Below are 22,711 nucleotides of genomic sequence, written 5' to 3' on the forward strand. Positions count from 1 at the left end.
CCCCGCCCCGTCAAAACTCCCGGAGCCTTTCTCCCCTGAGGACAAACAATATAAAAGATCCATCGCAATATGAAAGCCCTAAGGCTGGTGGGTTTTGTAACCAAACCAAAAAAAAAAAAAAAACCCACCACATATGTTACAGAGTAGAACTGCTCCATAGGCTTTTTTTTTTTTTTCATTGTGCTTTAAGTGAAAGTTTACAGATCAAGTCAGTTTCTCACACAAAAATTTCTACACACATTGTTATGTGACCCTAGTTGTTCTTCCTATAATGTAACAGCACACTCCTCCTTTCCACCCTGTATTTCCCGTGTCCATTCAACCAGCTCCTGTCCCTCTCTGCCTTCTCATATCGCCTCTGGACGGGAGCTGCCCATTTAGTCTCATGTATCTACTTGAGCTAAGAAGCACACTCTTCACAAGTGTCGTTTCATGTCTTATAGTTCAGTCTAATCTTTGAAGAGTTGGCTTCGGAAATGGTTTCAGTTTGGGGCTAACAGGGAGTCCGGGGACCATGTCTTCCGGACTCCCTCCAGTCTCAGTCAAATCATTAAGTCTGGTCTTTTTACTAGAATTTAAGTTTTGCACCCCACTTTTCTCCTGCTCCATCAGGGACCTTCTGTTGTGTTCCCTGTCAGGGCGGTCATTGGTGGTAGCTGGGCACCATCTAGTTCTTCTGGTTTCAGGCTGATGAAGTCTGTGGTTTATGTGGCCCTTTCTGTCTCTTGGGCTAATACTTTCCTTGTGTCTTTGGTGTTCTTCATTTTCCTTTTCTCCAGGTGGGTTGGGACCAGTTGATGCATCTTAGATGGCCACTCCATCGAGTTTTCTTGGCTGTAATCTTTACGGAAGCAGTTCTCCAGGCCTTTCTTCCATGGAGCCACTGGGTGGATTCGAACTGCCAACCTTTAGGTTAGCATCCAGTCATAAACCACTTAGTCTGCTTTAAATTAGGCTGTTTTGTGCATATCAAGGAGGTCAAAGGAGACAGAAATTTTGTGTGAGGGCCCTGGAGTGAAACTGCCTAAGCCCAGGTTCCAGTTAATCTGGAAAAGGAAGAAAAGATTTAACACAGGAAAGAACAACACGGCAGGTGCAGTGCAGTCTGCAATACATGAACAGATGAGCCCCAGAGGGAGGTGCAGAGGGTGCAGCACTGGCTGAGACAGCTGAGCGGGCAACCTCTGCCAGAGAGGACATATGAACACGACCCAGGTGGGAGTTCCCTATGAGTCCCGAGAAAGAAAAATGCAGCAGGCACAGTGCAGGCAGCAGTGCATGGACAGGCTGTGAACACAATCCAGGTGGGGGTTTCCTGTGAGAACAACACAGTAGGTGCAGCACAGGTGTAAAAATGGCATGGCGGAATCAGAGGTCCTTTAATTTCACAAGGGAAGGAGAAAATCATTGTCACCATCAATAGCCCAAGGCTGATTCCCATGAAGCAGAGGTCAGACATACCTCCCATCTCCAACCTTTTTGCCAATCTGACACCAGCTGTCCCTTCCATGGCACTCTCTGCTTCTCTGATGGGTTTGATAATTCATTGCAATGCCCACACAGGACTCACAGAACCATACTCACAGTTATGGAGTTTATTAGGGAAGTAACATATTACAATTCAGGATCAGGGATGACTCAGGGTACAGTTCTTTGATCAGGACATTTGCTTCTCAGCGGTGCCTGCACGTAGGCCTCTCTCTGGCCCTCAGCCAGTTTCATCTTCTCCACACCTTGACCATCTTCCCCTTCATATGAATATGGCCTTAGGCCTCTGGCTGGGTGGAACCAGAAGACCCTAGTCCTCTACCATCTTGTTTAACCATTTGGCTTTTGCCACAAGCCACTTGAGATGCAGCTTTTCTCCCTTCAGAAGTAGCATAATATCTCTTACTTTCCGTTTAGTCATTAACAATAACAACAACCAAAGTAACCATCTAAGAATCATAAATTTCACATCCCTCATCCCTTCTTTCTTTTCCTAAGTCCCATACTTCCATGAGTCCTGAGCCATTGCAATGAGTCCCACTTCTGATGCCAACTGTAAAATATGGCATGGCAGGGGCATCATCCAGCCTCCTCCTCTAACTTCACAAGGGGTGAGGAGAATCATTATCAGCATTAATGAATCAGAGGTCAGACATAACCTCCTCTCTCCGATCTTTTTACCAGTCTGACACCAGCCATCCCTCCCACAGCACCCTCTACTTCTCTGATGGGTTTGATAATTTGTTGCAATGGCCACACAGGACTCACAGACCATACTCACAGTTACGGGGTTTATTAGGGAAGTTACAGATTGCAATTCAGGATCAGGGACGACCCAGGACAGTTCTTGAATCAGGACAGCCTCTTCTCAGCTGTGCCCACAGGCAGGCCTCTCTCTGGCCCTCACCTCTTGGCCTGGCGTCTGCCCTGCTTGGGCAAGTGTTGCAAAGCTCTTTAGCTCTGCCAATAAGTGCCCAGAGGCACCCCACTCCACCAGTGTCTTAGTCATCTAGTGTTGCTGTAGCAGAAATACCACAAGTGGATGGCTTTAACAAACAGAAATTCATTTTCTCACAATCTAGGAAGCTAGAAGTCCAAATTCAGGACACCAGTTTCTTTGGGAAGGATTTCTCTGTTGGTTCTGGGGGAATGTCTTTGTCATCAATCTTCCCCTGGTCCAGGAGCTTCTCGCAAGGACCCCGGGTCCAAAGGACACGCTCCACTCCCAGTTCTACTTTCTTGGTGGCATGAGGTCCCTTTCCTCTCTGCTGGAGTCTCTCTTTTATATCTCAGTCTAATCCTGTAGATTAAGTCCTGCTTCATGAACATAACTGTCACTAATCTTGCCTCATTAATATAGAGGTTAGGATTTACAGCATATGGGATAATCGCGTCAGATCACAAAATAGTGGACAACCACACAATACTGGGAATCATGGCCTAGCCCAGTTGATACACATTTCTGGGGGACACAATTCAGTCCATAACAACCAGGAAGCCTTGGCCTGAAGGCACTCAGCTCTCTCTGTCTGTGGGTTGGTGTCTTAGGCTGGGTTCTCTAGAGAAGCAAAACCAGTAAAGCGTGTGTCTTAGTCATCTAGTGCTGCTATAACAGAAATACCACAAGTGGCTGGCTTTAACAAAGAGAAGTTTATTGTCTCATAGTCCAGTAGGCTAGAAGGCCAAATTCAGGGGCCGGCTCCAGGCGAACGCTTTCGCTTTCTGTCAGCTCTGGAGGAAGGTCCTTGTCATCAGTCTTCCCTTGGTCTGGGAGCATCTCAGCACAGGAATCTCAGGTCCAAAGGATGTGCTTTGCTCCTGGCACTGCTTTCTTGATGGTATGAGGTCCCCATATCTCTCTGCTTGCTTCCCTGTTTTACATCTCAAAAGAGATAGGCTTAAAACACTATCTAATCTTATAGATTTCATCAGTGTAACTGCCACTAATCCATTTTATTAAGTCATAGTGATAGATTTACAACACATAGGGAAATCACCTCAGATTACAAAATGGTAGACAATCATACAATACTGGGAATCATGACCTAGACAAGTTGACAGATATTTTTGGGGGATACAATTCAATCCATGACAACGAGTAAATATAAATATATACAGAGATTTACGTGGTTGTAGAGGCCGTAATGTTCCAAGTCCATGGGTCAGGACAGAGGCTTCTCCTGATTTATATAGCTGCAGGGGCTGGCAAACCCAAGATCAGCAGGTCGGAGAGCAGAGCTCTTGCTCACAGGTTGGGAAGATTAACGAATCCCAAGATTGGCAGGCAAGGCTGCAGGTAAGCTGCTAGCTCAAGTCCCAAGAACCAGAGGTCAGATGAAAAGGAGGCAGCTGCAGGATCCAGAACAAGTCTTGCCAGAATGTCCACTTATGTTTGATGCAGGCCACACGCTCGAGGAAACGCCCTTTCAACTGATTGGCTACTCAGAGCAGATCCCATCATGGAGGTGATCACATTATATCAAATTTCATCATGAAAATGATCATAACATCATACAACTGCCAAACCACTGAGAATCATGGCCCAGCCAAGTTGACACACAACTTGAACCATCACAGTGGGCAACCCAGATCCATCACGTAAGTGCCCAGGGGCACCTCATCCACCAGTAAGCTTCTGCCTGAAGGCACTCAGCTCTCTAGCTCTGTGGGTTGGCAAGCCTACCTCCACCGACAAATGACTGGAGGCACTCCACTCTGTCAGCAAGCCTCCTGCCTAACACCACTCAGCTTTCTTGCTCTGTGGGCTGGGAAGCCCACTGTGCTGTCTCCTGGTTCTGCTGCCTCTGCTGCCACTGCTTCTCACACCATCTTCGGGTCGTTACAGCTCTCTTTCTCTGTCTTCTGGGTTTAGGAGGTTTTCAGCGCAGGGATCCTGGGCCCAAAGGACATGCTCCACTCTTGGCTCTTCTTTTCTGGTGTAAAGATCCCCGCATTCCACCTCTGGAATGGCTCATTTTAAGCCTAGCAGAATGGAAAAACTGAACAATCTCCTCGTTAGGGTTCCATACACCTTATTTGCATGGTCTCACCCCTGCAAGGGTGCCATGCATTTTATTTGCTTTTTTAGCAAACTGTCCAATCCCCTTGGTGGGCAACAAACACCTTATTTGCATAGTTCTACCCAGTCATTTGGTGGGAGTTACAAGACCACAGCTAGAAAGGCCATATAAAAGTGATCTATCACACCGAAGTCCACCCCCTGGCTTTTCTAGCCATGGTTCTTTCATACTTGGAGGATAACTGCCCCCTCCCAACCAAAGCTACAGTCCGAAACAGTCATTAACAATTAGCCCTTCAACAGGGCAGAGTCCTCAGAGTGAGGTTACTCAGGTGTCAACCATTCAAGTCTGCTGTAGGTATCCATCTGATCTGGTCAGTTTGCCAAAAGTCATCTTGGCTTCACCCTTTCTGGCCACTGATAAAATTTAACTGAGAGAAGATTATTCTCTTGTTCTGAGTCTCTCTGGAGGTATCAGCATAATGTTAGATTTCCCTCACCTCATAACCCATTTATTCATTCCGTTACCTTCAGCTGTTATTTCTCCTTCCTTCCAGTTGTCATTTATTTTTACCCAAACTTTTCCACCTTGCAAGGGGACATCAGGTTCAGCTGCCGTGCTAGTCCAGATTGCTGGTAACAAGACCAGTCTAGCAAGTATTTCTCCCTCAGTCCACTCTTTCATACTTACAGCCTCTACAGTTAAAATTTTTAGTAACAATTAACCCTGTTGTCTTAATTATCTAGTGCTGCTATAACAGAAGTACTACAAGTGGGTGGCTTTAACAAACAGAAATTTATTTTTTCACAGTTTAGGAGGCTAGAAGTCTGAATTCAGAATGCCAGCTTGTGGGGAAGGCTTTCTTTCTCTGTCAGCTCTGGAGGAAGGTTCATGTTGATCAGGACAACCTTTTATCAGCTGTGTCCACAGGCAGGTCTCTCTCTGGCCCTCGGCCCCTCAGCTCCTCAGCCCCTGGTCCTGGCCTCTTCCCTGCCTGGGCAAGTATTACAAAGCTCTTTAGATCCACCAATAAGTGCCCAGAGGCATCCCACTCCACCAAGAAGCCTCCTGCCTAAAGGCACTCAGCTCTCTTGCTCCATGGGTTGGCTCCTGTGCCATCTCATGCTGGTCTCCTGGTTCTGCTGCTGCCGTTTCACCGCTGCCACTTCTCGCCATCTTGTGCCAGCTCCAGAGTTACAGCTCTCTCTCTGTGTCTTCTGGTTCTAGGAGGATCTCAATGCAGGGACCCTGTGTCCAGAGGACACACTCTGCTCCCATCTCTTCTTCTTTGTGGTATTGAGGTCCCTACCTCTGCTAACTTCTCTCTCCTTTTATCTCTCCTTTTATCTCTTGTAAGAGAAAAGGTGTGACTCAAGTAAGGGTGTGACTTGAATAAGGATGGTGACGGGGGTAAGGGTGGTGACTTGAGTCACACCCTCTAGTAAGGTGGTGACTCAAGATACATCCCACCCTAATCTTGCCTCATTAACATAACAGACAACTCACTCCCAAATGGGACCATAACCACAGGCATAGAGACTAGGATTTATAACACATCACACACATCATAAAATGGAGAATAATTACATCATATCACAAAAATGGAGGACAACCACACAATACTGGGAATCATGGCCTAGCCAGGTTGACACATATTTTTGGGGCAGACAATTCAATCCATAACATTCCACCCTTCAGCCCCCCAAATTCATGTCTTTGCCAGATGTAACACATATTCACCCCATCATATCATCCCAAAAGTTTTAAATCTACTCAAAGTCCAAAATCTCATCTTCTGCAAAATTCCTCTTCATCTGTGAACCTGTGAAATCTAAAATACAAGTTATCTGCTTCCAGTGTACAGTGGTACAACAGGCACAAGGTAGACATTTCCATTACAAATGGAAAGAACGAGTAACAGACACCAAGCAACTCCAAATCCCAGCAGAATAAATTACATTAGCTAGACTATCTGGGCAAAGGCCCTACCTTCCAGACTCTGGGTGTTGTCCATGTTCTCCGAATTCTGGGTGGAGACCCCTTGGCCCTGGGCTTCAGCTCCACTTTCCATGCCCACTGGGACAGCAACTCTGTTCCCTTGGCTTTGGGCGGATAGCCCCATTCTCCCAGTCCATCTGAGTGGCGACCTCACCTCCTTGGCCCCAGCAGGCCGTGTTCTTATGCTCCTTGGGAATGGCAACCCCAGCCTCTCTGCTTTGGGCAGCAGCCCCATCTCCATGGCAATGGCTGCCCCACCCTCTGGAACCAAGTTGGTGAAGATCCGATTCTTTGAAGTCTAGGAGGCCTTGGTTCCACCTTTTGCCTTCTAGCAGTTCTGCTGATCTCTGAGTTGCTCCAGGGTTGGTCCTTTTCTTTTCTTGGAGAACAACAGATGCAGCTCCTTTAGCCTATTCCCTGCCTGTAGAATTCCAAGAGTCAGACAACCTTCTTTCCTTTCATTCTTTTGTGTCCCCTTCAGTCTAAGTTGATAGGTTTTCTGCTGTGGTAGTTGGTTCAATCCATCAGTCACAGGCTTAATCTCTTTAACAAAAGTTGTGTAGCTTTGTCCCTGGTGAAAATTCTAGGACACGTTTTCTTAGTTTATACAACAGAATTTTCTAAATTTTTAAGTTTTGTTTTTATTTTGCTCAGTTCATTTTTAAGTCCATCTCTTTCCTCTCACATTTTACTTTAAGTGGCAAGGAGAAATCACTTGGCCCCTTTAAGATCTTGCTTAGAAATCTCCTTAGACAGATATCCAAGTTCATCACTTACAAGCTCCACCTTCTGCCAAATATTTGAAATTCCAACAAGTTCTTTGCCACTGCATAAAAAGCATCACCCTTCTTCCGTTGTCCAATCACATGTGTATCATTTTCTTTTAAAGCCTCACCAGAAGCACATTTAACGTCCATGTTTCTAGCAACATTCTATTGCTGGTGCCATATGTATTCTCTAAGATGATAGAGACTTTCTCTATAGCTCTCCTCACCTCCTTTAAAGCCCTCATCAGAATTGCCTTCGATGTCTATAATACTACCAACAGTCTCTTCAAGGCAATCTAGGCTTTTTACTATCAGGCACTTTAAAACTCTTCCAGCCTCTACCCATTACTCAATTCCACAACTGCTTCCACATTTTAGGTATCTGTTACAGCAGCATCCCCACTTCTCAGTACCTAATTCTGTCTTAGTTATCTAGTGTTGCTATAACAGAAATATCACAAGCAGATGGCTGTAACAAACAGAAATTTATTTTCTCACAGTTCAGGAGGCTAGAAGTCTGAATTCAGAGTGCCAGCTTGTGAGGAAGGCTTTCTGTCTCTGTCAGCTCTGGAGGAAGGTCCATATCAATCAGGACAGCCTCTTCTCAGCTGTGTCTGCAGGCAGGCCTCTCTCTGGCCATTGGCCCCTCAGCTCCTTGGCCCCTGGGCCTGGCTTCTGCCCTGCTTGGGCAAGTATTACAAAGCTCTTTAGCTCCACTGATGAATGCCCAGAGGCACCCTGCTCTGCCAGGAAGCCTGCCTGAAGGCACTCATCTCTCTCTAGCTCCATGGGTCAGCTCCCGTGCCATCTCATGCTGGTCTCCTGGTTCTGCTGCTGCCATTTCTCTGCCACCGCTTCTCACCATCTTGCTCCTCTCTGGTGTTACAGCTCTGTCTCTGTGTCTTCTGGTTCTAGGAGGTTCTCAATGCAGGGACCCTGCATCCAGAGGACACGCTTTGCTCCCCTCTCTTCTTGGTGGTATTGAGGTCCCTATCTCTGCTTGCTTCTCTCTCCTTTTATCTCTTGTAAGAGAAAAGGTGTGACTCAAGTAAGGGTGTGACTCAAGTAAGGGTGTGACTTGAATAAGGATGGTAAGGGTGGTGACTGGGGTAAGGGTGGTGACTTGAGTCACACCCTCTAGTAAGGTAGTGACTCAAGATACATCCCACCCTAATCTTGCCTCATTAACGTAATGGACAACTGACTCCCACATGGGACCATAATCACAGCCATAGAGGCTAGGATTTACAACATACCACAAAATGGAGGATAATTATATCACAAAATGGAGAAGAATAACACAATACTGGGAATCATGGCCTAGCCAAGTTGACACATATTTTTTGGGGACACATTGAATCCATAACACCTGTTAACAGTCAACACTTATAACTGAATCATATAATCCTATCAGCATCTTTCCCCACCCTCTGTTCCCCAGGTCCATCAGGAAAAGAGGAAGCTATTCAGTGGGGATCCTCCCTTGTCTCCCTCATTTTAAGTCTAAGCACACTGACAAAAGCATGTAAGCCAGCCACTTCATGCCTTTATCTCCCCCATTTTAGAATGCAATTTCTAAATTGCCCATCCCAATTAAACCAGTACTCTGAGGAGACAAGCATGTTCCTTGATCTGGGGAATCTTCTGTTCCTGTTGGAACTTTGAGCATTTGCATCCACAAGCAAAGCCCAGTCCAGAGCAAGCCATCAAACTGCAGCAATTTACACCAACTCACAATGTCAAATATCTCTCTCTTCATTCATTTGGGTTCTGGTCAGCTCATTCCTAGCCCCTGAGGGCTAGGTCAATGGGTACCAGCCATAGGCGCAGGAGTCCACACACCTTCCTGCACTTCAGACCAGACAGGCCCTTCTCTCTCTGTCTCATCCCTATCCCCCATGCGCTACGTCAGTGGGCACTACCCATAGGCTGAAGAGTCCACAAAACTCCCCACACGTCAGACCAGCCAGCCCTTTCTCTCTCTCTCATACCAAGCCTCCATGGGCTAGGTCAATGGGTACCAATGGAACATGTCCAAACTCTGTCTCTTCATTGCTGCACCTCCCCCACTTCACTCACCCAGTGGACCCAGGTGGTTACCACAAGCAAGCATACCAGGCTGTCTACTTGCCAGCTCCCTTTAATTCTGGTCCTAGAAGAGGGTTCTTCTGATGGGCACTGATTTTTTCCTGCCTCGATGCACCCAACAGCAAACTGCTTGCTCAAAATTCAAGAAGTAAAACAGTCATTTTTTTTTCCTGCCAGTCCTTCCTGCAAATGTCCTATTATCTCAGCATTTCCGGATGAATCTGTATGTTTTTCAAATGCAAATCTCCTGACTGTAAAGATTTGTGTGGGACTCAGATTTTCTACCTAAGCCTCTAATACTCTATACACAGGGCTACTGCACTGAAATGAACAGGCTGGGTTTCTTCTGGGCAATTTCTAGTTCCCTTTCAGCATATCAAATCCAGTATTGGCCGAAGGCAGAGTTACATACTCTGCTAGCTATAATACTCGATATTCATTTCCATCATACATGTAGGTTTGTTCTACAACACCAGGTAGGAGAAACATTCAGCATCCATGTTCTTGTTGTTGTTAGGTGCTGTCAAGTCAGTTCTGACTCATAGGGACCCTATGTACCACAGAATGAAACACTGCCTGATCTTGCCCCATCCTCACAATTGTTGCTATGTTTAAGCCCATTGTTGCCACCACTGTGTCAGTCCATCTTGTTGAGGGTCTATTTCTTTTTCGCTGACGCTCTACCTTACTAAGCATGATGTCATTCTCAAGCGACTGGTCCTTCCTGATAACATGTGCCATCCTCACTTCCAAGAAGCACTCTGGCTGTACGTCTTCCAAGACAGACTTGTTTGTTCTTCTGGCAGCGTATGGTATACTCAATATTCTTTGCCAACATCATAATTCAAAGGCATTAATTCTTCCTCAGTCTTCCTTATTCATTGTCCAGCTTTCACAGGGATATGAGGCTATTGAAAATACCATGACTTGGGTCAGGCACACCTTAGTCCTCAAAGTGACATCTTTGCTTTTCAACACTTTAAGGACATCTTTTGCAGCAGATTTTCCCAGTGCAATATGTCACTCGATTTCTTGACTGCTGCTTCTGTGGATGTTGATTGTGGATCCAAGTAAAATTAAATCCTTGACAACTTCAATCTTTTCTCCATTTATCATGATGTTGCTTATTGGTCCAGTTGTGAGGATTTTTGTTGTCTTTATGTTGAGGTGTAATCCATACTGAAGGCTGTAGTCTTTGATCTTCATCAGTAAGGTCTTCAAGTTGTCTTCACTTTCAGCAAGCAAAATTGTGTCATCTGCATATTGCAGGTTGTTAACGAGCCTTCCTCCAATCCTGATGCCCCGTTCTTCTTCATATAGTCCAGTTTCTCAGATTATTTGCTCATCATACAGATTGAATAAGCATGGTGAAAGGATACAATCCTGATGCACAACTTTCCTGACTTAAAACCATGCAGTATACCCTTGTTCTGTTTGAACAACTGCCTCTTGGTCTATGTACAGGTTCCTCATGAGCACAATTAAGTGTTCCGGAATTCCCATTCTTTACAGTGTTATCCATAATGTGTTATGATCCACACAGTCGAATGCCTCTGCATAGTCAATAAAACACATGTAAACTTCTTTCTGGTATTCCTCTGCTTTCAGCCAAAATCCATGTAACATCAGCAATGATATCCCTCATTCAATGTCCTCTTCTGAATCCAGCTTGACTTTCTGGTAGTTCTCTTTTGATGTACTGCTGTCTCAGTCATCCAGTGCTGCTGTAACAGAAATACCACAAGTGGATGGCTTTAACAACGAGAAGTTTCTTCACAGTGAAGTAGGCTAAAAGTCCAAATTCAGGGCATCAGTTCCAGGGGAAGGCTTTCCCTCTGTTGGCCCTCTCTGTCGGCCTTCTCATCAATCTTCCTCCAGACTAGAAGCTTCTCTGAGCAGGGAACCCCGGGTCCAAAGGTCGTGCTCTGCTCAGTGATATGAGGTCCCCCAATTCTCTGCTTGCTTCCCTTTCCTTTTATCCTTGAAAAATAAAAGGTGGTGAAGGCCACACACTAGGGAGACTCCGTTTACATTGGACCAGGGATGTGACCTTAGTAAGGGTATTATACAATCCCACCCTAATCCTCTTTAACATAAAGTTACAATCACAAAATGGAGGACAAACACACAATACTTGGAATCATGGCCCAGCCAAATTGATACACACATTTTTGGGGGGACATAATTCAATCCATGACAACTGCCGCAACCATTTTTGAATGATCTTCAGCAAAATTTTACTTGCATGTGATATTAATGATATTGTTCGATAATTTCCGCATTCTGTTGGATTGCCTTTCTTTGGAATGGGCACAAATATTGAACTCTTCCAGTTGGTTGGCCAGGTAGCTGTCTTCCGTATTTCTTGGCACAAGACGAGTGAGGACTTCAGTGCTGCATCCGTTTGTTGAAACATCTCAATTGATATATCGTCAATTCATGGAGCCTTGTTTTTTGCTAATGCCTTCAGTGCAGCTTGGACTTCTTCCTTCAGTAACATCAGTTCTTGATCATCTGCTACCTCCTGAAGTGGTTGAACATCGTCCAGTTATTTTTGGTATAGTGATTCTGTGTATTCCTTCCATCTTCTTTTGATGCTTCCTGTGTCATTCAATATTTTCCCTGTAGAATTCCTCAATATTGCAACTTTAAGCTTAAATTTTTTTTTTCAGTTCTTTCAGCTTGAGAAATGCTGAGCATGTTCTTCCCTTTTGGCTTTCTAACTCCACATCTTTGCACATTTTATTATAATACTTTACTTTGTTTTCTCGAGCTGCCCTTTGAAATCTTCGGTTTAGCTCTTTTTCTTAATCATTTCTTCCATTCGCTTTAGGTGCTCTACATTACAGAGCAAGTTTCAGACTCTTCTGAACCCATTTTGGTCCTTTATTTCTCTCCTGTCTTTTTAATGATTGTGGTGTGATGGATCGCTTTTGTGTGGCCTTTCTCACCATGTTCTTGTAACTCCCACCCAGATGATTGGGCAGGACTGTGCAGATAAGGGTAATTGTGGCCCACCAAAGGGATTGGTCAGTTTTGCCACCCCAATAGTCTTGAAATGAGCCCCCTCAGAGGTGGGAAAGAGAGGATCCCACCACTACTAAGGAAGAACAGCCAGGAGCAGAGAGTGCCTCCTTTGAACCTGGGATCCCTGCATTGGGAAGATCCTGGATCCAGGAGACCAAGAGAGAGAGCAAGCTGTAACCATGAAGACGGTGAGAAACGGTGGCAGGAGAGACCGGCAGGAGACTGCGCGGTGGGCTTCCTGGCCCACAGAGTGAGAAAGCTGAATGTCTTTGGGCAGAGACAGAGGGCCAGGGAGAGGCGTGCCTGCAAGCACGGCTGAGAAGAGGATGTCCTGATGGAAGAACTGTATCCTGAGCATTCCTGAACCTCAATTGTAACCTGTTACTTTCCTAATAAACCTCATAATTGTGAGTACTGTCTGTGAGTTCTATGTGGCCATTGCAATGAATTATCAAACCCAGCAGAGAAGTAGAGTGCTGTGGGAGGGACGGTTGGTGTCAGAATTGGTAAAGACGGTGGAGACAGGAGGCATGTCTGACCGCCACCTCATAGGAATCAGCCTTGGGCTGTTGATCTTGATTCTCTTTCCCCTCTGTGAAGTTAGAGGAGGTCAGAGTCTGCCCCCCTCACCATTTTTACAATGACGTTTTGCTTTCTTCGTGTATGATGTCCTTGATGTCATTCTGTAACTCATCCAGTCTTCAGTCATTAGTGTTCAATGCATCAACTCTATTCTTGAGGTGGTCTCCAAATTCAGGTGGGATATACTCAAGGTCGTATTTTGGTTCTTGTAGACTTGTTTTAATTTTCTTCTGCTTCAACTTAAACTTGCATATGAGCAATTGATGGTTTGTTCCGCAATTGTCTCCTGGCCTCTCCTGGTTGATGATATTGAGCTTTTCCATCATTTCTTTCCACAGATGTAGTCTATTTGATTCCTGTAATTTCCATCCAGTGAGGTCCATGTATATAGTTGCTGTTTATGTTGTTGAAAAAAGGTATTTGCAGTGAAGAAGTTGTTGGTCTTGCAAAATTCTATCATGCAATCTCCGTCATCGTTTCTATCATCAAGGCCACATTTTCCAACTACTGATCCTTCTTTGTTTCCAACTTTTGCACTCCAATCACCAGTAATTATCAATGGATCTTGATTGCATGTCTGATCAATTTCAGACTGCAGAAGTTGGTAAAAATCTTCAGTTTTCTCATCTTTGACATTAGTGGTTGGTGCGTAAATTTGAATTGTAGTCATATTAACTGGTTGTCTTTGTTATCTAGTGCTGCTATAATAGAAATACCACAAGTGGATGGCTTTAACAAAGATAAATTTATCTACTCACAGTCTAGTAGGCTAGAAGTCCAAATTCAGGGTGTCAGTTCCAGGGGAAGGCTTTGTCTCTCTGATGGCTCTGGAGGAAGGTCCTTATCATCAATCTTCCCCTAAACTAGGAGCTTCTCTGTGCAGGAACCCTGGGTCCAAAAGATGTGCTCTGCTCCTGGCACTGCTTTCTTGGTGGTATGAGATCCCCCTATCTCTCTGCTTGCTTTTCGCTTTTATATCTCAAAAGAGATTGCCTCAAGACACAATCCAATCTTATAGATTGAGTCTTGCCTCATTAACATAACTGCGGCCTATTCCACCTCATTAACGTCATAGAGGTAGGATTTACAACACATAGGAAAATCACATCAGATGATAAAATTGTGGACAATCACGCAATACTGGGAATCATGGCCTAGCTAAATTGATACACGCATTTTTGGGGGACACAATTCAATCCATGACACTAGTCTTCCTGGTAGGTGTGTGGATATTATCCTATCACTGACAGAGTTGTACTTCAGGATAGATCTTAAAGTGTGCTTTTTGACAATGACTGCAATGCCATTCCTCTTCAATTTGTCATTCCTGGCATAGTAGACTATATGATTGTCTGATCCAAAATGGCCAATACCAGTCCATTTCAGCTCACTAATGCCTAAGATATAGATCTTTATGTGATCCATTTCATTTTTGACAACTTCCAATTTTCCTAGATTCATACTTCGTACATTCCACATTCTAATTATTAATGGATGTTTGTAGCTGTTTCTTCACATTTTGAGTTGTACCACTTCAGCAAATCAAAGTCCTGAAAGCTTTACTCCATTAACGTTATTAAGGTGTACTCTAGTTTGAGGAGACATCTCTTCCCCAGTTGTATTCTGAGTACTTCCAACCTGAGGGGTTCATCTTCCAGCACTCTATCCAACAATGTTCCACTGCTATTCATAAGGTTTTCACTGGCCAATTTTTTTAGAAGTAGTTTGCCAGTTCCTAGTCTGTCTTGGTCTGGAAGCTTTGTGAAACCTGCCCACCATGGGTAACCCTACAGGTATTTGAAATACTGGTGGCCTATCTTCTAGCATCACAGCAACACGTAAGCCACCAAAGTAATGCCAACTGACAGATGCGTGATAGTCAATACCCACAGTACATTCAAATAAACAGATAACCCTTTTTAAAACATTCCAGGTACTTTTACTCTTCTCCACACCTCAACTATCTTCCCATTCATATGCATATGGCCTTAGGCCTCTGGGTGGCTGGAACCTGAAGATCCTGGCCCCCTACCATCTTGCTCAACCAGCTTGAAATGTGACTCTTCTCCCCTCAGCTGCAGCATAACATCTCTTACTTTCCTTTCATGCATTGCAGGTAACAACAACCAAAGTAACCATCTAAGAATCAAATGTTTCACTTCCCACACCCTTCAGTTATTTCTCTTACAAAAATCCCATGTGTCTGTGAGTCTGGAGCCATTGCAATGGATCCTGCTTCTGACACTGAGTGTAAAAATGGCTTCAACTGTAAAAATGGGATGGCGGTGGTGTCTGACCTCCTCTAACTTCAAGAGGGGGAAAGAGAATCCCCATCAGCATCAACAGCCCAAGGCAGATGCTTATGAGGCGGAGGTCAGAGATGCCTCCTCTCTCCAACCTTTTTTTTTTTTCTTTTAAGTTGGACCAAGTTGGGTTTATTACTCATTGTAATGAGGGAGAACACGAACCATGGGGGAACTATGGGGAATCTCCATAAGAGGGTTTTAGGAATGACTTAGGAGTCCCTAGATAGTGCAAATTATTAAGCATTCAGCTACTAACCGAAAGGTTGGCAGTTTGAATCCAGTCAGAGGCATCTCAGAAGAAATGCCTGGTTATCTACTTCTGAAAAATCACAACCATTGAAAACCTTCTGGAGTGCAGTTCTACTCTGAAACACAGGGGTCACTGTGAGTATGAATTGACTCAATGGCAAGTGGTTTGGTGTTTTTGATTTTTGTTTTCTTCTTCTTCTTCTTTTTAGTCCCACCCAGTCATTTGATGGGAGTTACAAGACCACAGTGAGAAAGGCCATATAAAAGTGACTCATTGCACTGCTGTGAGCAAAGAAAGCCATTAATCCCAAATGAGGAGTGGGCAGGTGCTGGAGAGGCATGGCTGGTGTCCCTGGGAGAGGGAGCCTGGTGCTGAAGTAATACAATCAGTGTATCCAATACTGGTGGGGAGGAAACCGTGCCAAGTGTTACGAGCCATAGAGTTTGGTACTGAACTGACATGGGCAACACCCTTACTCAGGGAACTAATAGGTGAAACAGTGAGGGCTGGCACCCCTTGGCAGGGAGATGAATAGGAAGGGACAACACCAAGTGCACCTAGATGGGGAGTCTGGAATGGAAGCAGAGAAGTACAACCCTCAATAATTTAAAATAATAACATTAATATAGAGGAATAAGAGCAAACCTTAATGAAGGGGAAGAATCTAATCTCTAGAGTACCACAGTAGAATAGATTAATGTCCCAATTGCAACAGACAATCACAAAGCATGTGAAGAGGCAGGAAAGGATGGCCTATGCAAAAGATCAAAATGAAAGAACTGTCCCTGAGCAAGCAAAGATAATGAAATCACCCAAGAAAGACTTTAAAGCAACAGTATTAAATATGCTCAAAGAGATAAAGGAAAACATAAAAAGAAGTAAAGGAAATCAGGATGACAATACAAGAACTTTAATAAAGAGATAGAAATTTAAAAAAAATACTAGAGCTGAAAATTACAATAACAGAGATGAACAATTCTCTGGAAGGGGTCAGCAGCAGATTTGAATGGGTACAAGAATGAACTAATGAACTCAAAGATAGGGCCCTTGAAATTGTTTACTCTGAGGAGCAAAAAGTAAAAAGAGCACAGAAAAATGAACAAAGCCTAAGAGATCTGTGGGATATCATTAGGCATGATAATATATGCATTATGGGATTCTAGAGAGAGAAGAGAGAGAAAAAGGAACAGAAAGAATTTTTGAAGAAATAATGGCTGAGAAGTTCCCAAATATGAGGAAAAGCAGGAACTTACACATCCCAGAAGCTTGGTGCACTCCAAGTAGGGTAAAAAAGAGGAATACCAAGGCATATTATAATCAAACTCTAGAAAACCAAGGACAAAGAGAAACTATTGACAGCAGCATGAGAGAAGTGAAGCATAATGTACAAGGGGTCCTCAGTAAGATTAAGTGCAGATTTCTCTTCAGAAACCATGCAGGCAAGAAGACAGTGGGATAACATATTTAAAGCGCTGAAAGAAAAGAGCTGTCAGCCAGGGATATTATATTCAGCAAAATTGTCATCAAAAAAGAAGGAAAGATTAAGACATTCCCAGATAAACAAAAACTGATGGAACTTGTTACCACCAGGTTGGCACTATAAGAAATGCTAAAGGGAATTCTCCAAAAGGAAGAGTAAGGACATTAGATGGTAACTTTAAATTGTATATACAGGGGAAAAAAAGTCCATTAAAGAAAATACCTTGACAAGTATAAAGATCATATGTCAGGTATTTTTGGTTGGCAGATACAACTGGTATGTCCTTCATGCTTTATAATGACAAAAGCATAAAAAATCATGAAAATCAAAACCGTACAATACCATAATAAAATAAATTCATAGAGTATTTGAGGTATAAAGATGTAATTGGTGATAACAACATAAATGGGATGGGGGGAGGATTGGCATAGGTATAGAGTTTTTGTATGTTACTGAAATTAAGTTGGTATCAACAAAAACCAGGTTGTTATAAATGTAAGATGATAAACATAATCCTCATGGTAACCAAAAATAAATAAAAAATTATACATAAAAATAAAGAAGGGAAACAAAATGGTTCACATATACAAAAAATCTATACACAAAAGATGTCAGCACTGAAAGAAAAGAACAAAATACACAAATATATGGAAACTAAATAATACACTACTAAGCAACCAATAGGCCAAAGAAAAAATCAATAGAGAAATAAAAAATAAACTTAGAATTGAATGAAAATGAAAACAGAACATACCAAAACCTATGGGATGTAGCAAAGGCAGTACTCAGAGGGAAATTTATAGTAATAAATGCCTACATTAAAAAAAGAAGATCCCAAATCAAGAGCTTAAGTCTACAATGTGAGGAATAGAACACAAACAGCAAGCAAACTAAGCAAACTAAGCCCAGAACTACCAGAAGGAAGGAAATAATGAATATCAGAGCAGAAATAAATGAAATAGAGAATAAAAAAAAAATAGAATCAACAAAACCAGAAGTTAGTTTTTTGAGAAGATCAATAGAATCGACAAACCATTGGCTAGACTGACAAAGAAAAAGAGACGATGCAAACATCTAAAATTAGAAACAAAAGTGGGGACATTCCAACTGATCCTACAGAAATAAAAATGATTGTAAGGGAACACTGCGAACAGTTGTATGCTAACAAATTAGATAACTTAGAGGAAATGGGCAAATTTTGTGAAACAAATAAACTCCCTACATTGACTCAAGAAGAAATAGTGGATTTCATCAGACCCATAACAAGTGAAGAGATTGAATTAGTAATCAAAAACCTTCCAACAAAGAACAATCATGAACCAGATGGCTTCACTGGGGAAGTCTATCAAATATTTACAGAAGAAGTGACTCCAATCCTACTTAAACTTTTCAAAAACATAGAAGAGGACGGAACAGTACGTAACTCATTCTATGAGGCAAACATACCCTATGACACCAAAAGCCAGACAAAGATACTACAAGGAAAGAAAACTACAGACCAATATCCCTAATGTTTATGGATGCAAGAATACTCAACAAAATATTAGCAAAGTAAATCCGAAAACATAATAAAAACAGTATGCATCATGATCAAGTGGGATTTATCCCAGGAATGCAAGGATGGTTCAACATTAGAAAATCAATTGATGTAAATACACCACATTAACAGAACAAAGGAAAAGAACCACATAATCATCTCAATAGATGCAGAAAAGTCATTTGACAAAATTCAACACCCTTTCATGATAAAACACTCAACAAGATAGGAATAGAAGGGAAATTCCTCAATATAACAAAGGGCATTTATAAATAACTCACAGCTAACATCATACTCAAGGGAGAAAGACTGAGAGCTTTCTCATTAAGATCAGGAACAAGACAGGGATGTCCACTCTCACCACTGCTTTCAACATCATTCTGGAAGTCCTAGCCAGAGCAATTAGGCTGGGGAAAGAAAAAAAGGTATCCAAATTGGGAAGGAGGAAGTAAAACTATCCCATTTTGAAGATGAAAAGATCTTACATGTAGAAAATCCCAAGAGTCCACAAGAAAGCTCTTGGCACTAATAAATGAACTTAGCAAGTTGGCAGGGTACAAGGTCAACACACAGAAATCAGTTGGGTTTCTATACATCACCAGTAAGCAAGCAGAAAAGGAAATTAAGGAAACATTACCATTTAAAATAGCATCTAAAAGAAATAAAGTACTTAGGAATAAACTTAACCAGGAAAGTGAAAGACTTGTACAAGGAAAACTATAAAATATTACTAAAAGAAATAAAAGAAGATGTAAATAAATAGAACATTTAACCTTCATGGATTGGAAGGCTTAATATAGTTAAGATGTACATATTACCCAAAGCAATCTATACATTTAATGCAATCCTCATCAAAATTCCAACAGCCTTCTTTACAGAAATAGAAAAACCAATCCTCAAATTTATATGGAAGGACAAGGGACCCCAAATAGCTAAAGCAATCTTGAATAAGAATAAAGCATGAGGACTTACACATCCTGATTTCAAAACATACTATAAAGCCATAGTAATTAAAACAGTTTGGTGTTGGTATAATAACAGATACCAGTGGAATAGAATTGAGCGTCCAGAAATAAATCCACACATCTATGGTCAACTAATTTCAACAAGGTAGCTCAGTCTATTCAGTTGGGGAGGAAGAGTCTCTTCAATAAACGATGCTGGGAAAATTGGATTTTCACATGCAGAAAATGAAACAGGATCCATGCCTTACCCCATACACAAAAAGCAATTCAAAATGGATCAAGGGCCTAAATATGAAAACTAAAACCATAATATTCCTAGAAGAATATGTAGGGGCGAGGCTGCGGGACCTTTTTAGCGATGGACTATCAGCTATGACAATAAAAGCATGAACAACAGAAGACAAAATAGATAAACGGGACTTCATAAAAATTAAATACCTTTGTTTATCAAAGGACTTTATCAAAAAAGTAAAGAGACAACTGCAGATGGGGAGACAATTTCCGGGAACCATATATCTGACAAGGATATACAAATTTGCAATATGTATATAAAAGTTCTAAAACTTAACAATGAAAAGATAACCCAATCAAATAAGGGGCAGAGGAGTTGAACAGACATTTCACCAAAGAGTATATTCAAACAGCCAACAAGTACATGAAAAGATGCTCAGCATCATTAGCCATCGTTGTTGTGTGCCGTTGAGTCAATTCTGACTCATAGCGACTCTTTATGACAGAGTAGAACTGTCCCATAGGGTTTCCTAGGCTGTAATCTTTATGGGAGCCCTGGTGGTGCCCTCTGGGCTGCTAACCAAAAGGTTGGCAGTTCGAACCCAAAAGTCGGCGATTCCAACTGTCCAGCTGCTCCATGGGAGAAAGACGTGGTGGTCTACTTCCATAGAGATTTACAGCCTTAGAAACGCTGTGGGGCAGTTCTACTCTGTCCTATAGGGTCATTATGAGTCGGAATTAATTCATGACGTGAGTTTGGTTTTGGGTTTTGAATCTTTATGGGAGCGGACAGATCACCAGGTCTTTTCTCCCAAGGAGCCACTGATAGGTTTTGGTTAGCAGCCAAGTGCTTATTAGCACTCATTAGCCATTAAACCATTGCCATCAAGTTGATTCTGACTCACAGTGACCCTATAGAACAATGTAGAACTGCCCCACAGGGTTTCCAAGGCTGTAATCTTTACAGAAGCAGAGTGCCACATCTTTATCCCACAGAGCAGTGGGTGGATTCTAACCACTGACCTTTCAGTTAGCAGCTAAGCACTTAACCACTATGCCACGAGGGCTCCTTGTCATTGGCCTTTACCAAAAAACCAAAAACCAAACCTTTTGCCATCAAGTTGATTCCGACTCATAACAACCCTATAGGATAGAGAACCGCTCCATAGAGTTTCCAAGGAGCAGCTAATGGATTCCAACTGCCGACCTTTCAGTTAGCAGCCGAGTTCTTAACCATTGCACCATCAGCCATTAGGGAGATGCAAATCAAAACTACAAAGAGATACCGCCTGTCTTAGTCATCCAGTGCTGCTCTAACAGAATTAGCACAAGTGGATGGCTTTCACAAAGAGAAATTTATTCTCTCACAGTCTAGTAAGCTAGAAGTCCAAATTTAGGGCGTCAGCTCCAGGGGAAGGCTTTCTCTCTCTGTCGGCTCTGGAGGAAGGTCCTCATCATCATCATCAGTCTTCCCCCGAACTAGGAGCTTCTCAGCGCAGGAACCTCAGGTCCAAAGGACACGCTCTGCTCCCAACACTGCCTTCTTGGTGGTATGAGGTTCCCATGTGTCTCTGCTCACTTCTCTCTTTTTTATCTCAAAAGAGATTGGACTAAGACACTCTCCAATCTTGTAAACCTCAACAGTATAACCTCATCACAGTGATAGAATTTACAACACATAAGGAGATCATATATAACCTCATCATAGTGATAGAGTTTACAACACATAAGGAAATCACATCAGATTACACAATCATACAATACTCGGAATCATGACCCAGCCAAGTTGACAGGTATTTTTGGGGGACACAATTCAATCCATGACACCAGCTCACTCCTGTTAGGATGGCAATGATAAAAGGAAAACAACAGGTGTTGGCAAGGTGGTGGAGAAACTGGAAACCTCATCCGTTGCTGGTGGGAATGCAAAATGGTACAGCCACTGTGCAAAACAGTTTGGCAGTTCCCCAAAAAGCTGAACGTAGAACTACCATATGACCCAGCCATCCTAATCCTAGGTGTATACCCAGAAGAAGTGAAGGCAGGAACGCAAACAGAAAATCTGTACACCGATGTTCATTGCAGTACTTTTCACAATAGCCAAAATGTGGAAATAACTGAAATGTCCATTAACAGATAAATGGATAAACTGTGGTATATACACACAATGGAAAATTACTCAGCCATAAAGAGAAATGAAGTCCTGATGCCTGCCACTACATGGATGAACCTTAAAAATGTTATGCTGAGCAAAATAAGTCACTCGCAAAAGGACAAATACTGTATGATCTCACTTATATGAAATAAGGAAGTATATAGAAACCAAAGATTATTAGTGGTTACCAGGGTGAGAGGGAGCAGGTAAGGGGGAGTTTTTCTTAGAGGGTATTGAGGTGATGTTAATGGTGGTGGAATGACTTAGAAAATGATATGGAGAATAGTTGCACAAGATAAGGAATATAATCAATGTTACTGAATTGTACCTGTAGAAATTGTTTTATTATGTATATTTTCACCACAATAAAATATTAAAAAGTTTCTTGACCCATCTTCTCTACTGTCTCCCCTTCTCTATTCTCCCCACTGCCACTTTCAGAAATCACCTTTCAACACATACTCTCTTGCTTAAAACCCTTTAAAAGTACCTTGTCCTTTACATGATAAACTTCAGCTCCTTCTCTCTATATGGCAGTTCTTACAAGGTCCCCTGCAGTTACAGCCTCACCTTTTGCTCTTCCCAGCCAGACTATCTGTAGTTCTTGGGCCATACTGTTTTTTTCCTGTGACTGTGCTTTTGCACATGTCGTTCCCTCTGACTGGAATATCCTTTCCCACTTCTTAGCCTGGCTGACTTTAGTTCATCTGCCAAGACTCAACACAAATAATACCTCTCCCATGGATCCTCCCTGCCCCCACCCCACCCACATTCACCGGGTTCCCATTAGTCCCTTGCACACATCTCTCTTCCAGCG

General features: G+C 42.7%; 1 protein-coding gene across 1 annotated transcript in view; it reads left to right on the plus strand.

Moving 5' to 3' along the window:
- The window catches only part of LOC101347630 (retinol dehydrogenase 12), a 45,276-nt gene that overhangs the window by 16,037 nt on the left and 6,528 nt on the right, over positions 1-22,711 (plus strand). The window lies entirely within an intron of this gene.

The sequence above is a fragment of the Trichechus manatus genome, unplaced genomic scaffold, assembly GCF_000243295.1.
Source record: "Trichechus manatus latirostris isolate Lorelei unplaced genomic scaffold, TriManLat1.0 scaffold00004, whole genome shotgun sequence".
Classification (NCBI taxonomy): domain Eukaryota; kingdom Metazoa; phylum Chordata; class Mammalia; order Sirenia; family Trichechidae; genus Trichechus; species Trichechus manatus.